General features: G+C 44.0%; 1 protein-coding gene and 1 long non-coding RNA gene across 2 annotated transcripts in view; both read right to left on the bottom strand.

Moving 5' to 3' along the window:
* Positions 1-15,941, bottom strand: part of mmp24 (matrix metallopeptidase 24) — an 85,990-nt gene that overhangs the window by 69,500 nt on the left and 549 nt on the right. The gene's annotated exons all lie outside the window — the stretch shown is intronic.
* LOC146387801 (uncharacterized) lies at positions 6,141-15,900 on the bottom strand. Its single transcript, XR_014800322.1, has 2 exons — positions 6,825-15,900; positions 6,141-6,725 (listed from the first exon to the last, which is right to left on the bottom strand). It is a non-coding gene; the product is annotated as an uncharacterized LOC146387801 (long non-coding RNA).

Here is a 15,941-nt window from a genome sequence, read left to right on the forward strand (position 1 = left end):
CAGTCACGCAGCAGAACATGGGAGCAGCTGTGAGAGAATTCAACATTAATGAATCAATGGTACAGAAGTGGAGGAAGCAAAAACAATGAGTAAAGTTTGACTTGTCTGACTGTTTTGTTTCGCTTAATGTGCCTTATGGTCCGAAAAATACAGTAACTTATGGACAGCAATTAAATGAAGGTTGAAAAATTTGGGTGCACCTAACTTTTGCGCTGGTGCAGCCGTGACAAAAGGTTAGTCGAGAGGCCTGTAATATTAGGAGAAAGCTGCTCTTTCTAGTTTGCATTTGGTGCTCGGTGGTCAGGAACATCACACTGACGTTCATATAAGTTTTCCATATTGAAGCTTTAATCTCTCTGAAGCTATTCACTTAATCTGGACTGTTTTAAAGACTATTGTGTTCTCTGTGTATGAGAAGCTCTAAGTAAAATATATCACACATGTGGTCTCCACAGTTTCCACTGTGAGAGATCACACACATATTCCACTCTACAGAGTCCACATTCACGGAGCCACAGGACCTGATATTTACCCTAAAACATCTGAAAAGCAGATGTTTTAACATTTTTAGTTCTAAAAATGCCCCTAAAAAAAAGAAATCATTATTTTTTTGATGCTATGGGAAATTTTCCATAATTCCTATTAAGACTTGGAGCTTTCTCATAGAACTGTTTTAAAGTAGTTCCCCATGGTACCATCACATACTGGCTGGCACCGTGTACTAGTTCAGTATCAGTGATGCACATAATGGAAGGAAGTGAGTCTGTCTGAACTATGGCAGAGAGACGACAGCGTCAGTTTGCACTAAAGCATGAGGTCCAGTGCTTCCCTTTTCACTGTAGCATGAAAATGAAAGCACCGAAATATTCAGGGATGATGTTTGATCAGAAATGTCAGGAAAGGGAAGTGAATCCTTTTGGACTCACCTTCTGCTGTTTTTACAAACACCACGCTCAGTAATATGATTCCACAGCACAATTTATAAGTCAAAACAGACCGCGGTGCCGTGCGGTGAGTGATTAATGAATGAAATCAGCGCTCGCTGTCGCACCCAGAGAGCTAATGTCTGCTGCTGCAATTTGATATTTGTGCAGAAAATGAAAAGTCGGCATTGTGTTTTGTCAGAAAGGATTCCCTCGGAGAACAAAGATCGGAGTGAAGAGGAAGAATCTGAGATGTTTGGTAATGAAATTTATTCCCATCATTTCTGCACTCTGCCTCTTCAGCCTGATTAGACGAGCGAGAAGCAGCAGGAGATGATCCAGAGACAAATCCCTGATGCGATCAGATTCATCATGTGGTACAAAGTCAGGGCTTTCACCCTGGAAACTGTAAAAACCGACTGAGTCGAGAAACAAACAAGAGGACATCATTTCCACCCGGGATCAGGACGATGCGTCTCCCTCACTAACTGTTCAACCATCAGGAACCAGACTGACTCAAATAATTCACGTTAGTGACATAAAAAAGTCTTCAGATAGAATCAAACTACAATGAGACACAAAATGATGATAGAGAGGCTCCAAACAACAGATTTAAAACTACAAAGACTCAACATGTCAGCACAGAAACCCAAAAACACAACAGGCACCTCACACGGTAACAAAAAGGCTCAAACCAGCCACAAAAAACTGCTTTCAGTTACTCTGTTATCCACAGGAAGTCAGCCCACGTTTGATTTAGCAGATTATTTTTACATCAGTCCCAGTTCTTCATGGAAATGTGTCAACCACTACAGTTTGTAGCAACAACGGAGACGCTCAAACTGCCAACTAAAGGAATCAAAGTGACAAGAAACAAGCTTGAAATGAAACAGGAAACCCCCAAAACATGACCACACTCAAAATCCAACAGTCTCAGAAACAAAGAGACAGCAACGTGATTCAAAGATACGGCAACAAAGACTCAAAAATAACAACAACAGACAAGAGAACAACGAAAGAACAAAGACAAGAAAAACAACAACATCAAAGACTCAAAACAGCAACAAACGCTTGAAATAAAAACAACAGACATCAAAGAAATTCTGAACACCGAAAACTACAACAAAGAAATCCAAAATTACCGGAACTTAAAATGGCAACGCAGAGACACAGAAACACAACAAAGACACCGAAAACTACAACGAACAACAAAATAACAACAAGAACGACAAAAGACGAAAACAGATTTAAAACAGCAACAATAAAGGATTCAAATAAACAACTGAAATTTAGAAAGATGAGGGAAACGAGGCCGAAAATGATCAAAAAGAAATTCCAAACAGCTTCTCCTAATATTTCGGAAGCTCGGGGGTCGGTCTGCATCCAGGGAATCGGGAAGAAACGACCCCGACAGCTGACTGTAAGTATGTGACCGTGATTGTGGCCGTGCACGCAAACATACAAACCTGCTGTTCAAGTATTCATTTTATCAGTACAACAAAGACACTTCATTTTCCTCCATCACGAAGCCTCGCTGTCTCCATCTACGCAACAGCACAACAACAACAGCTCCCAGCCGCCGGGGATGCATTTGTCACAAATGTTCAGCAAAGCTTCCCTCACACACTTTCTCACACTCGCTCGCTGCCTGCTGTGAGTGTTTCTCATCCGTCAGCTGAATATGAGTGCTGTGGCTTGAAGGGGGCACCTGAAGAGATTGTAAAAGCCTGAATGGGGGCTTTATTTTTGGCTTCCTGGCACCAGCTCCAACCGTTGGTGCCGTGCAGCCTCGATGGAGGCTTTGATTTGATGTGACTTGATAGAAAAATAAATAAATATGGAACAAAGCTTTCTCTTGTGTGCAGAGACTTACAGATAGAAATTCACATCCTGTTGTTCTCTATGTTTCAGTGTTTGAAGTTGAGAGTATTCACTTATGTTCATCACCAGGTTTGCTCGTTTGTCTGCTTCCTCAGACAACCAGCACGCGCCGTTCTCCTGTACCTCTCCCACCCTCCTGATGGACCATCAAAAACCAGATTACAATCAAATTAGCAGAATTAAAGGTATATTTTATATTCTGTGCTTGTTTTCCTCTCCTGACACCTACACTGGCACCTTCATTACAGAAATCCTGGTTCCATTTTCCACTTGATAAAATGCCCGGATTTGTTGAAAACACACAAATCTATCACTCAACTTTGATTAGGGACACACTTCCCCACAGGACGCGCGTCTCTTTCCAAGCCTCTCTCTAAAAGATATTGCAGTAACATTCGGTCAGTTCCAAGCAGCCTCTGGGGCTCAAAAATGGAGCCAACGCTGGGCCGCCAAAAACTGCAGTTCCTCTAATGGCCACTTGAGGCTGGCTGCAGCAGTGAGTCAGACCCCACAGACTCCAATGTTAAAATGCCTAAATTTACAGGAGAAATAAACATGTTTTGGTCTTTGTAGCTAATTTCCCCTTCATAAAACATCTCAGGTGGCAAAGCGGGATTTCATTCTCCCAATTTAAACTTTATTAAGGCTGAAAGATGCCGGCATGACCACAGAGAGTGGCAGGTGTGCTGACAAAGATGGCTGTAGCTGTTAGCTGTCCGCTAGCTAACTGGAGTCCCTGAACTGGACCGTTTGTGCTGTTGGAGCCTTTTTAATTAAATGATCTGACCTATAATGTGGCTGCTGTGCAGTAAATTTTAAAGCACGTCCACAAAGTCTGACCTCCAGTTTTGGCGAAATTCTAGGATTTTAATTATCTGTTGCTTAGCGGTGATTAAAAGGTGTGTGTGTGTACCTGTGTACTCCACCCTCCAAATACTGTCACTTCAAGCTTCAGAAAACCAGCATGAAAGATCTGCAGGTCTGCTCTGTCTGCAGGACACGCTGACGTCTTTTAGGGAGTCGGGACTGAGGACACTTTACGACGGCCTCTGCAGGCTTCTATGTGGTTGTTTGATGGGGAGGTGGCAGCATGGAGAGGGACAAGACACAGATTAATAGACTAGTAATGAGGGCCAGCTCTGTCCTGGCCAGGCCCCTAGACTCCACAGAGGAGGTTGGTGAGTGGACGATGTCAGCCGAGCTAATGTCCTTTATGGACAACACCTCTCACCCCTGACTGTGGAGGCCTGATGTCTTAACTTTGAGCCATGAAGCTTCATTCTGTGACGTTTGTTTATCAGATCAGCCTGAAGAAGCTGCTGCTTCATGTTTCAGTAACAGCTTCTGTGCTCACAGGGACGGGCAAACTAAATACCCCTTCTTCCCACACACCACGAACAGAAATCAGACGACATGAGTAAACGGACCTCGAGGCCAAAAAACAAAATAAACTGAAGATGATCATCTTCATGCATTAAACGCGTGAAGAGAAATCCGTGACTGAGCCAAAAGCGCTGTCAGTGGTTTAATCCAACACCCTGCAGGGCAGCTCAGAGAGAACAATCCAAACTGTTGTCGGATCTGTCGATCACTCGGTGACGGACTCGGTGAGCTGAAGAACTTCAAGAGAAAGCGAACTCGAAGGAGAGCGTGAGCACAAGCTTCAGAAATGCTGACTCTGAGCTGTACTGATAGAAAGCAGGACTAACACAGCAGAGGTCAAAGGTTAAACTCCCACGGGGCCAATCCGAGCTTCAGGTGTATGCAGTGGGTTTGCTGGCGAGTGTGCTCAGACTCACAAATGCCAAACTTTCACAAACTGAAAATAACAGCACTGTTTCAGGCACGATGCGTCCTGGGAGGTTCCCCCTGTGGGACCTGAGAGGTTTTCTTTCCACTCCGCCGTCAGCTCACAGCCGGATCGATTTGTTGATAAAGACCCACTTCTTCCGTAATTAACATTCATGTGAAAGGTCAAAGTTTTAGATAATCAGATCAGTGCATGCACAAGAATCCCCGTGAGTCTGAAGCTCAGATTCTCACAGTTACTGTGGGGCGGGTCCTACAAAAGGCCACGCCTCACAGTTACCGTGGGGCGTGGCCTTCTGTAGGATTTATTTGGATGTTCCTGAGCACTGATTGGCAGTTATCATGGCTTCCTGTCCAAATATGGTCATTTTTGGACAAAATGTTCAAACTGTGACTTTGAAATGAGTCCAGACACAAATGTGTGACATCACGTTAAAAATGAGGAAACAAATTTAGTGCTGAAAACACAGGTCAGTGTTACCAACATTTTTTTTTTTGCTTTATTTTGTTGTTTTCTCAAATTTGTCCTATTTTTAATCATGTAAATATTGCCACTTTTTTGCCTTCACAGAAATATACGAGGTCTGGTTTTATGTTTGTGTTGCCTCTGCGTTTACATGTAAACACACTGTGATCAGCACCATCCACAGTGAACAGGCTACAGACGCTCCAGCACAAAAACAAGGGTCATAAATTGTCAGATGTTCCAGAGCTGGCAGCTTTTCACAGGTTTGTGAATGTTCAGGAAATGTTTGTTTACATCTCACAGTAAATAATTACTCCTCCATCGCACCGATCGCAGCACACATGGACACACGCTGCACTTCAACGTGACGTCTAACTCAGAAAACACTCGTGTTTATGTAACATGAAACCCTTTTGAAGAACGCCCGGGTGGGACTGATGGGCTCACAGCTATGACCTCATGTCTGTGGTTTCATATAACGCTCACACGCCGTACACGTACACGGCGAGACACGTGCCGGACGATCAGAGCGTGCAGGATGTAGCGTAGCTGCTCGCCTTTGTCAGACAGAGAGGAGGGAGACGCAGAGCTGGGAGATGTTAAACAACTGAAGTCTTCAGATAGCTTTCCTACATCGCCACCTTCTCCTGTCCGGGGCTGGTGTTGCTCCTCTTCCTGTGCTTCCTGTCTGCCTCTTACTGCTCCTCTGTGTGATCTTGGATCCGCTTCCTTTGAAGGGTAGCTCCTCATGTGGCTTCTCTTTGTTTACATCCTTTGTTCTCCTTTGACTTCACCGGAGCCTTTCCCTGTTTCTCTGAGAGTTTAGTCTGAGCGCGTTCCCTCAGTCTTTGTCTCGTTTCCAATTTATTTGCAGAGTTCGGATCCTTTGCACCACCTTTGGACATCCCGGCTCGCACCCACAGCACCTTCTGTTTACTACAAGACTTCAGAAAATAAAGTATTTGATTTTGTAACTGTTGTTCTGCCCCCTTTGGTGTCTGGATCATCACCTCATTGCAAAACCAACAAAAGAAAAACACCACAGGAAATACACAGCAGGCTCCACATACACAGGATATATTTGACTGATCCTAACATCAGCAATCAGGCTAAGTGGTCACATGAAGCTGGTTATCAACTTAATAAATCCACCCGGTGCTTATTAATCTAACTAAGAGACAGAATATAACCAATTACTAAAATGGACAGGTCCACTTAGATAATCAGAAGTGTAATATTAGAAAAGCAGCAACAGACACGATAATAAGCACTGTTTGAATGTTCGCGTAAAGTGCTTTGGTCACATAATTACAAATGTATATTCATATGTTTGGACGTACATGGAGTAAGTCTTAGCTGTGCAGCATAAGTCTCTGTGCAGCATAAGTCTCTGTGCAGATGTGGCCCTGTAATGTGGGCAAACACCAAAAACACAGGGGTAACCCTGGAGGTACCTCTCCCCGCTGCACAGTGAAGACCTCTGCAGCAGCTGTGCAACAACAGCAAAACACACACGAGTACATCTGAGAAACGTTTCGTGGAAATGCGGCCAGCAGCCGTTCAGGTACATCCGCCTCGATGGATCGACTTCCCTAGAGCTGCGAGCGTGAGTGAAAATCCAGCATCAGTCAGGGTGTGAATCAAAGCTGTGGAAACGGAGGAGACTCGTGAGTCAACAGGAGCAGAAGCTTTACCTCCACAACATCCTCAATAATTTAAAAAGCCCTTCAGGTGCGCAGCTATACCTGTGATGCTCCTGTCAGGCCATCCCGGCCACATCCAACTGGAAGACGGGACGGGGGAGCCATCAGCAACCATCGGCAGATTTATCGTTTTGAGGCGTCATTTCTGGTAAAATGTTTGTTGTTGCTTGAAAAGGCCGAGCTCCTCTGTGGTGCTTTTAATCAGAAGATTTACAGATGAGAAAAACATGACGAGAGGAACGGGAACGAAACTTCATTTTTTCTTTTGACTGAAGCTTCAAACTTTATAAACGTATTTTTAAGCTGCTGAGCTTTTATTAAGCATTGTTTACAGATTGCATGAATAAGAAACAAGTTCAGCTGTTATGGTAAAAGCCGGCTCTCAAACTTCAAAGCAACTTAAAATATACCAACATAAAAATGTGATTTTGGTGTTTCTATAATTAGTAAACACATCTTCTAACTTATGAAATATTTCCTGTGCAAACTCTGACAGGCCTCAGGTGTATCCATCTATTCACTGCCTACAGCTGCTCTCACGAGGATTATTACCTATTTATTTATTGTTGTAGTTATCATGTATATTCTGATGGCATCATTTTATGCTTCTGATGCATGCTGGTGCTCACATGACAATAAAACATGTGATCCCGCTGATGTTTAAGGAACAGGCCATCATAAAAAGTAATCGCTTATCACATGATGAAAGACACGGCGCTGAACTGAGATCAGATTTAATAAAGTATCTGCAGCCATGCATTATTAGATGAAGTGACTACTGTGTTTATGTGAGAGTGAATTATTTTACACCAGATGTTATAAAGAATTAAAGGTTCGTGGAACTAAAGTGAAACAGGTCCAAAGCAGCTCAGAGGTCATTTGCATGAAAATTTAAATTTAATCCAAGTGTCCGCTTTAAAAAATAAAAACTGATGAAAGACTGAAGCTGCTCTCGATCCACTCGATAAAAAGTTAATGCACAACCTGCAGGGAATGGCTGAGAGTGTAAAAGGGTTCAGGGCGGCTGTTCAACAGGGTCCATGCAGCTCACGCTCATTTTAAACGTGCACTCCGCCCAGTCACATGTTCAACTACACAAGCTGCTGTTCTCCTCCTGCCTCGATGAGCAAAGCTGTTCTCGTTCTGCAGCTACCGTCTTTTATGTTTTCCCCAAACAAGGCACTTCTTAAAATGTGTTCCTCTGTCTTCAGATTGTAGATCAGGTCGGTGTGTGGGGCGGATCGCTGGGTTGTGGGGGATGAACGGTCGGCTTCTCTGGTATTTTTATGCGATTTGATTTCTGCACTTCGGTTGGATCAATCGGATCAAAGCGTACGTTGCTAATCCAGTTTTTAACGCAAGATCCAAAACGTCTAACAGCAAAGATGTGACCGCATCACTTCAGCATCGTTTCAGCATGCAACAAAGGCTCGATGTCAGCAGTGCCATCTCAGGATTGATGGACAGATGGATGAACAGATTTATCAACAGATCAATGGAGATTTTATGGATGGATGAAGCAGAAGGGAAGAGGAGGTCTGAGTGATGGACAACGGGATGTGGGAAGTATTTCTGCTTTGTTCAAACTGCTGTCAGCTTCCAAATGCTAGTCTTCTGAGCTCTGTTCAGACGCACCATAATCAGATAACAGGCTTACAGCCCTGCGCGTCACGCCTATGTTTTCGCATTATTTTTGAAAGTTCACATTAAAAAATCCTGACAAACAGATCAGTTCGTTTACGATAGCGATGCACATTGCAGAGGTACACCAGGATGATGCGCCCAGCTGCAGGCGCAGAGCGTAATTAAGTTCACATCCTGGTGTGAAATGGTTTCCTCTTCCTGCGCTGCCACACTGATCAAGCATAATCCTTCGGCAGCGCACCCGGGGAACTCGCGGAGAGGCAAGATGCTCTTACTCGCAGCACGCACGGATTCATTTTATAATTAGAACGGCACTCACATTTCTGTCCTTCTCAGCATCTCCAGCGCGCTGCAGGACGCTCATCTAAAGCTGCAGTCTAATGATGCAAGAAAACACAATGCTGCGGTATTAACAGCCATCTAACAGCCTCTTGACTGCTGTATGTCTTACACAATGGCTTTCCATTAAAGTCCTGCTGGTGTTTTGGTGTTTACGCTTGTGATTACATCACGACACCAGCTTTACTGGATACTGAAACAATTACTCGATTTAATCAATTAGCCACCTGACTGAGAATTAATCGGCCTCTGTTCTGGGAATCGTGTCTGAAAAGCCTCTGTAATATTGTTACACCCCTTTGTGTGCAACCTGATTTTATAAACCTTCATTAAAAAGTTTATAAAATGCTAAAAAAACCCAAAAATATTAAAAGATTTGAATGTGCAGCATCTTCAATCTCTGAGTTAATACATTCAATCATAAAGCAGCTGCACAGGTCAGAGGCAACCTGTCGCCACAACATCGTGGTGCGACTCAGACCGACTGCAATCACTCGCAGACACGCTGGAAACGGTTTGCAGTTAATCTGAGTTTGTGCTGATGAACGTAACTCATCTCTTTGCACTCGACTGAACGGGTTCCACACAGCTGGATTCTGCTTAAGTTTCCATATAACTGCTGATTTGTGGTTTTCACTGATTGTCACAGTTAATAATCATATTATCAAACTGACTTAACTGATGGGAGACAGACTGTCTCCACCTGTGTCCTTCGATCTGACTGTGATCACTGACCTTTTCCCCCCATGTGACCGTAGCACGAGACAAATGATTTCGCAGCATTAAATAAGGGAACAGCTCAGAGCTCCAGATTAGGGGACCGTGCACGGTGTAAAATGACAAGTTAAAATAAAAATATGGAGTAAAAACAGATTAAACTTCACATTTTCACATTTCATGAACATTTACGGAAACACAACAAAGAAGCTGAGATGTCAACAGCACGTCTCGGTTTTTGTGCATTGGTGAAACCACAATCGTCGCATTACAAACTACAGTTTACTTCCTGGAAGTTGTATTTATGATCCGAGCAATTAATCGAGATCTGAAAATATTTGGAACTTTCAGACGTCGTTGTGCCGCCTCTCTCGCGCCGTGAGACCGACGCGTCTTTGTGGACGTTAGCTCCCGCCGGGGGCCGTTTCCCTGGATGGCAGCATGTTTACACGTGCACAATCTGATTAAAACTCAGATTAGAGCTTCAAGGTGATCCGATCCTGACGAACGTTTTGTGCATCAAAGGTTTCAACAGATTAAATAATTCTGATACGTGCAGAATTGTCCATCTTCCCAGAAATAGTAGAAGTTGTGATTTCCGACTGTCAGGATTTCTCACACTTCCAGACACAGACCAGTTTTCAGTCACTCCCACCACGTCTACCACTAAACTAACTGACCTGCACAGTAAGGATAAATTCTCTCCAAACATGAGAAGAAGTGTTTGCACAAATCCAATTAACGATTGACGTAACCACCTGGAAATGTTGAAAATCTTCTGACTGGCTTGTTTACATAAAGCATTTTTATTCCCATCAGACCTTTGATCCGGTTACGTGCGTCCATGTAAACATGGCTAATGTGTCAAGACACTGCTGCTGATGTATACCTGGAAAGGTTTGGCAAAAGGCATTTATGTGTGAACACGCTGTGATCCTGCTGAAGAGAACATTAAGAAGCTCTGCCAGTCAATCACGACAGCGAGGACCGGTGACAGTCCTTCCTCTGCCAGTGACACATCAGACTTCCACTGTGCACAGAAGGAGCAGCCAGAGCGGAGCAGCACATCAGGCAGTCATGCATATTATGAATTTATATCATGGCGGTTTGAAAAGCACGTAAATTATTAAACAGGGCAGGTTGATTGAGTTCAGCTGAGCCAACCATCCACCGCATCTCTGCTTCCAAGTCCTTTAAACGGCTCCTCAAATGTAGTTTGTCCTCGGCTCGCTGCACCCCGACAGAACAATACCCTCATCAAATGCACAGTGACAACTCCTCTTATTTACAGCTGCAGCTCGCACCGAGCGAGCGGCAAAGTGTGGGTGAGGAAGACAATGGCTGAGGAGGAGGGAGATGGGCGGGAGAGAGGAAGACAGAGGCAACACTGTGGATCGGGAAACTCTGAAGAATAACGTCGGCACTTCACTCCAGCGATGGCAAATCGGGACAAAGCTTATCGATAACAGGTGCGAATTCACACCCGCCCACACAGGGCTCGGATAAGTACAGCACAGCAGGCTCATTTAGCCCATTTCTCAGGTGTAATGTAGTGTTTATAAGCCTCCAGGGACGGCGCTTTCCCCCCCAGCGCTCCTCTCCTCCAGGGAGGGAAGAGAAAAACAAAAACCAGCCTAGAGAGGTTTGGAAACGTGCTTTTCCTGTCATAACAACAAACCGCTGTCATCACGATAACTAGGCCTGGACGTTCTCCTCATCGTCATCTTCACATTATTTCTGCCACGTCACCACCACTGGTGTCATTATCCACATCCACAGTCACAGCGTTATAATCCCAGCAAAGATACTTTGTATCAAAGGGGCATGAATGGTACACTGCACCCCTCAGTGTCTTCAGCACCAAGAAACATCTTTTGTTTAACAGTGACTCAGCTGACTGGCTGCTAACCTGACATTGGTTAACACTGGCTTAATCATCTGTTTATGAAGCAGCAGCACAACAACAGCAGCAGCGCCGGCCCACACAACAGTTGTTTCTTCTAGTCACAAATCCTTGGATTGAAACACATTTGTAGGTTTTTAGGCTGCAGAAATTTGACCAATTGTGTAAACAGGCGAACAGACAAAGGAGCGCGGACGAGCGAGTCAGCCTCCTTCTCCCTCCGCTCCCCCTCTTTCTCCGCCTGTCTGCACAGAGAAGCATCTGTTTTCACTCCTGAGCGGCGGCGTGCCCACAGCTGCAGGGCTGCGTGTTTGTGTCACCGCGGCAGCCTGAAGGTCGCTGCTCGGCCACGAGGCGCCGAAGGGTTCGGAGTGACGGCTGAGTGTCGAGAGATCGATAACTTTCTTTTTCTTTGAATCGCGAAAGCAGGGCATTGTATCAACCACAGTCACCCAGCCTCAAACCCAAAGGTCTTCATATTTTTGCGTGCCAACGAGGACGACGAGGACATCTGAAGCCTGGCTATGAGTCACTGTAATCACTGCAGCGCTGATTTGAAATGAACAGTTTGCCCGTGACGTCCGTTTTGTTGTGAGCACGAACGAGCAAACGAAGGAAAATTAAAGTTGAGGAATTACCTCATGCAGTGCAAGTGAAATATCAACATTAACAGGTGACATATTAATAATCTCATGTGGAGAAACAATGAATTTAATTTGAGTAACTGACAGTGTGCAATACTTAAAATAGGCTGAATTCATTCATTTATTCACGATCTGCCACTTCATCATTATTAACTGGTAAATTAAGAAAATGAACTATAAGTGTCACTGCATGCGCTAATTAGTCATCAGAATGAACTAACTGTAAATACTAGTTCAATGAGTGCCTCTGTAGTGGTTTTCACATCTGCATTAATTCATTTATTTGCATTTTTAAAAGACTTTTTTAAGAAGAACCCCTAATTAAAAACTCAATTCCGTGTTTTTACCATTTAAGGTAGAATGTCATTAAGAGCTTTAACCTCCTAGGACCTGGTATCCACATATGTGGACATTGCATTTTGGGTTATTTAGACCAAAATACTCAATTTTGCTCTAGAAGGGCCTGATATCCACCTACGAGGACATTATACTGCTACAGTTCTATCAAAATTTTAAACGAATATCCTCATATGTGGCTCTTATTTTTCTTAAAAACAAAAATAAGGTAAAAAATAAAATCTGGTAATTCTTTGTTTTTACATTCATCGGGCCCCAATCAGCCCAAATATCAAAGAGAAATTAAAAATGAATGCCGTGGAAGAGTTCGGGCCTTAGGAGGTTAAAGTCTCTTTAATCAAGAAAAAGTTCATCCATGCAAAACAATCCATTTAAAAACTTTATTTATTTAATTCATCTATTAATTGCTCTCTTTGAAGTCATCAATATGCAACATTTCATGGTTATAAATGAGCAAAACGAAGCTTTCTAGTGTTTGGTTTTCACATCAGTGATGTCACAGGATTTCTCCTGCATAGAGAAGTATATTTAAGGCTGGAGTAGCTAAATGTCATTCATTTATATACAGGCATCAGTATTTATTTGAAGGCAGTCATTTTAAGTTGCAAAGACAAAATAAATGTGCCTGTGTATTTCAGGGTGAGACCAAATGTTTTTAATATGGAGAACTTGGAAATTGTGATTCAGCGTAAACTTGCAATTTCTTTATTACATTTTGCACCAGTATTCGGGTGGTTTGCTGACAGAAGTGTGCGGAATAACCCTCTGCTTCGTTTGCTTCTCTTTCACCCTGAGAGGGCGTTTAATGAGAATGAAATTAAAGTAAAGCCCTTTTGTTTTAGAATTAGCTTTCATTTTAACATTGTGTGTTCACTAACCAAATATAAGTTTCGCTTTTCTTTGCGGGATTAGAAATATCTAATAATAGAAAACGAGCTAATACAGACTCACGGCACAGCCTTCCTCCCAAACCTCCAAGTACTGAGACTGCAAACCTCATTACATCCCAGCAGGAGAACTCACGATTTCAAACTTTCACATGATGAGCAGCAGCATGTGAAGCAGACACATGAATAAACGGCACCTGTGACGTGATCAAAAGCTTCCCAGAAAAACATGAAGGCCTGCACAGATGTGACCTCTGCAGCCTCAGCTGTCACACAAAGACTTCAGCATGTTCATGCAGAAACACACACGCACACAACATCAGCAATCAAACAACTTCCACAATCCATGTGACAGCTGGAGCTTCAAGACCGAAGCTGTTAGGAGTCACCCAGTTCCACGTCCGCTGCCTCCCCACGTCTTCCCTGCAGGGGTTTCAGTAGTTTGAGCTTCAGTGGTTTTCTCAGCCCCGACCGCGTCCTCCAACTAAACACTCATATCTGACAGTTGTTTCTAAAATAACCCTGTAATCCTGAAAGTACCAGTTTAGAGTTCAGGGTACATACGTGCACTTATTTACACCGCTGCTAGAAGTCGTTTAAGCCTGAAACTTAACGGCATGTTGCAATAAGCTGCTGCACAAACAACATGTTAAGCCTCAAAATGTAAAAAAACCCCAAAAACTTAGCAAACAATATAAACAATGTATCGATTTTAACAGTAAGAAACAAATGACGTGATGAACTGCCAAAAACTGCAGTTCCTCCAACATCCAGCAGAGGCTGCAATAAATGGGCTCAAATAAACTTGTTTACAGCCTGATATATATAAATAAATAAATACTTTCAGAACAACTGTAGAGGACCTGAAAATGTTTTTATAAATAACATCTGTTGTTTTTCCATCTGCTTAGATTGAATGAAGGTTTAAACTTTGCATTATTAGAGGCGTGGCCTCTCTGATTGACAGCCTATGGATGCAGCTTGCTAACTAAGCTAGCTAGTATTGATAATTTAGTAATTCACTACTGCGAAACACATGTGACCACTTCTGGCTCCAAGAAAACTAACATGGCGAAGCCAGAAAGCCACAGTCGAGGCTTAAAAATGCTGTGGCTGCTTCCATCTTTCACATACAGTCTGTGTTTGGTACAGACTGTATGTAATGGGATTCAGCACCAGCAGAATCACATCGAACATTTAATGTAGACCAAAGGCAGCTAAAACTTAAACAAGGCAAACAGCAGTGACTTTTAAAAACTGATAAAAAGTCATTGATGTTTATTTTTTCCATGCAAAAACAATGAAAAAGACCAGATTCCATTTTATTGCATGAAGTCACTAACATTTAAAATTTAGAGGGCTTTTAAGTTTTCAGCAAGATGTTAGGGGACATCGCCCTGAGCGGAACATTTTGTGGAAAAACATTAAAATGAAACTGAACAACTATTCTGAGAGTATTGATAATGTTTTTGCAGCATGTGTTGAGTAAAAGCAGCTGAAACAAACACCTTCCTGAGTAACTCGTATTCATTTTTGTTATTTTTATTTCTTTATAAGAAAATGTTGGAAAATAAAGAGACAAATATCTGCAGAGCTCCGCGGGTCAGAGGAGACGTGTGTTTCTGTTCATCACACATCAGCGTCATTAGAATATTTCGGGTTTGTGGAGCCTTAAACAAAGACTTCACCTTCAGCTCTGCGACACGTCACGATGGTGTGGGTGTGTGGGGGGGTCACGGCTCATTGGTTGTTTGTCTCAGTTGGAACCGCTGCAGCTCAGACGGGTCTGTGACTTCACAGCCGCGAGCTCATCTCTGCTGGAACAGCCGCGCGCGGCACAGCCACGGGCGCCTCTTTGTCTCTACCAAAGTGTCACTTCACGAAGACCACGCGCCGAAAACACCCACTCTCATCACGCGTGACCCAAACGCTCAGCCAGGTATCATCCTGCCTCTCAGCAAACATCGCAGGGCCGCACGTGCGCTCTCCACACTTGAACTTTCTGTGCGGCCCGAGACAAAGCCCGGCCCTCGTGCACGAGCAGAACAGGTCTGAGCATCCGCGCGCACCTCTCCTCTCCTCCGACTCCCAGCCAGCTCCATGAATTATGGAGGGAGGCTATATTTGGAGTGTGGAGGCCGAGGGAAGGGGCTCGCTGTGCTGCTGGAGCTTTGTTCACTGTACGCGCTCATCATTTATTGACTGGTGCCACGCGCGCTCTCCTGCACGCGCACATTCACCCTTAGTTCTAATTAGGGGATGATGGGGGGTGGGGGGGTGTTAACAGCTGTCCATCAGCTCCCCCAAAACGCGCGTGTCCCAGTGAGGGCCGAGAGTTTCTCACACTTGCTTCATCATTTAGGACCTACTCCTCCTCCACCTCCTCCGCCCAGCCAGAGGAGGAGGACAGCCAGATATCTGCGATCCACGCGTGACGAGACAAAAACTACCAGGAGCGTTCACGAGTAAAGGCAGCGGGCATCCCCCCAGGATGGGAACAAAAGACCCTCTCTGACTTCCCGGGGGGTGGGGGGCTGTCACTTTAGAGTGAGGTTCAAGGCTGGGGAGGGAGATGATTTTTAATTGAATTAATTTTTTTTTTTTTTGGGGGGGGGGGGCACGGACGTGAAAAACATCCCGAGGACCGCACGACTCTCTGCTCCAGCCC

The sequence above is a fragment of the Perissodus microlepis genome, chromosome 5 (genome assembly GCF_051167445.1).
Source record: "Perissodus microlepis isolate ML-2025 ecotype Zambia chromosome 5, ASM5116744v1, whole genome shotgun sequence".
NCBI classification, from domain to species: domain Eukaryota; kingdom Metazoa; phylum Chordata; class Actinopteri; order Cichliformes; family Cichlidae; genus Perissodus; species Perissodus microlepis.